The following is a 1,364-nucleotide window of genomic DNA, read 5'->3' on the forward strand; positions in this document are numbered from 1 at the left end:
TTTGTCAACCAGGGCTGTGTTTTTGTCCACCCATCAGCTTATCAACCCATTCTTCCACATCTACACAACTAATGCTGACCAAGACAGTCATGGCACATCAGTTTTTCCATTTTCATTAACTTGATGTCCTGTTGATGTAGTTTCTCATTCTTGATCTCTAGCACCGCTTTCAAGCTTTCTAATTCTTGTTCTAGATACCTGACCTGAGGGTTTTTTAAATTTGCTTTCTCTTTTGATATTCCTTTTTGCTCTTCTGATTTCAACTTTTCATTTAAAGTATCATTTTCACTCTTCAGATTGTTGATTTGTTTCTCTAGTGAACCCTGTTTCTCATAATGCAAATCCTCAAGTGATTTCTTTTCCATTTCATGGCTTCTCTTGATTTCTGAGAAGGAGGTTTCATATGCCTTCTTTAGCAGTGCTACTTTCTCTGAATGGCTAGCTTCAATCTCCAACTTAGAAGTTTCATGGGCAGCATTTAAGCTGTCAAACTGCTCTTGCAACTGGATTTTATACTTCTCTGCTTCTTCAATGTAAAGGCTCTGAAGCTTTTCACACTCTCCAGTATAAAATTCTTTAAGTCGATTCTCTAGTTCTGTTAGATCAGTCTGGTGTTTCTGGACAAATCCTTCATAAGCTATTTGTATTTCATTCCTGGCTTTTTCTAAATTCTCACAGGTGGTTGAAGTGGTGACTAGCTCTCCCTGGAGGTTAATAAGTTCTTGAGATAGGGTTTTGTGTTGTTTCAGTGTTTCCTCCCTCTGAGATTGTCGGTGCTGAATCACAACAACTAACGCTTCAAACTTGGTGTTACCTCAGGATAGAAACTGCTTGAGCTGCACGATCAGTCCACTTTGCTTTTCACATTTTGTTTTATATTGAGCCAGCCCAATGGTTTTTTCAGTGGACAACACATCTGGAGACGTCTGTGTCTGGGTGCATAAACTTCTGGGATTCTTTTGCCTGCCCTTTTCAACTGTACTGAAAGCTGTAAATGCAGTTTTTCTTGAAGAAATTTTTTGAGGAGTTTTTAATAAGTGAACATGACCTCTGGGTACCAAAGGTTTCACATATAAGGATCCTGAGGAACCATTCGAAAATGTCGGTTTTGGAGTTTTTTTCCTCTTATTTGATGACAGCAGGATTACCAGTCTTTAGGAAACTAGAAGTCCAAACTCAAGGGGGCCAGCTCTAGGGGAAGGCATTCTCTCCTCTCTATTGACTCTGTCTTTTCTGAGCTTCTACAGGACAGTCTTCATATAGCTTGGCAGCTCTCAGCTCCAGTCTCTCCTCTCTCCATTTTCTTTTGATGCTTTATACATCATTCAATAATTTGCCCAGAGAATCCTTCAATAATGAAAATC

The 1,364-nt window shown here is 39.3% G+C and overlaps 1 pseudogene; it reads right to left on the bottom strand.

Moving 5' to 3' along the window:
* Positions 1-68: 68 nt before the first annotated feature.
* Positions 69-1,364, bottom strand: part of LOC102822910 — a 16,957-nt pseudogene continuing 15,661 nt past the window's right edge.

This window comes from Chrysochloris asiatica, unplaced genomic scaffold (assembly GCF_000296735.1).
Source record: "Chrysochloris asiatica unplaced genomic scaffold, ChrAsi1.0 scaffold00217, whole genome shotgun sequence".
In the NCBI taxonomy this organism is placed as follows: Eukaryota; Metazoa; Chordata; class Mammalia; order Afrosoricida; family Chrysochloridae; genus Chrysochloris; species Chrysochloris asiatica.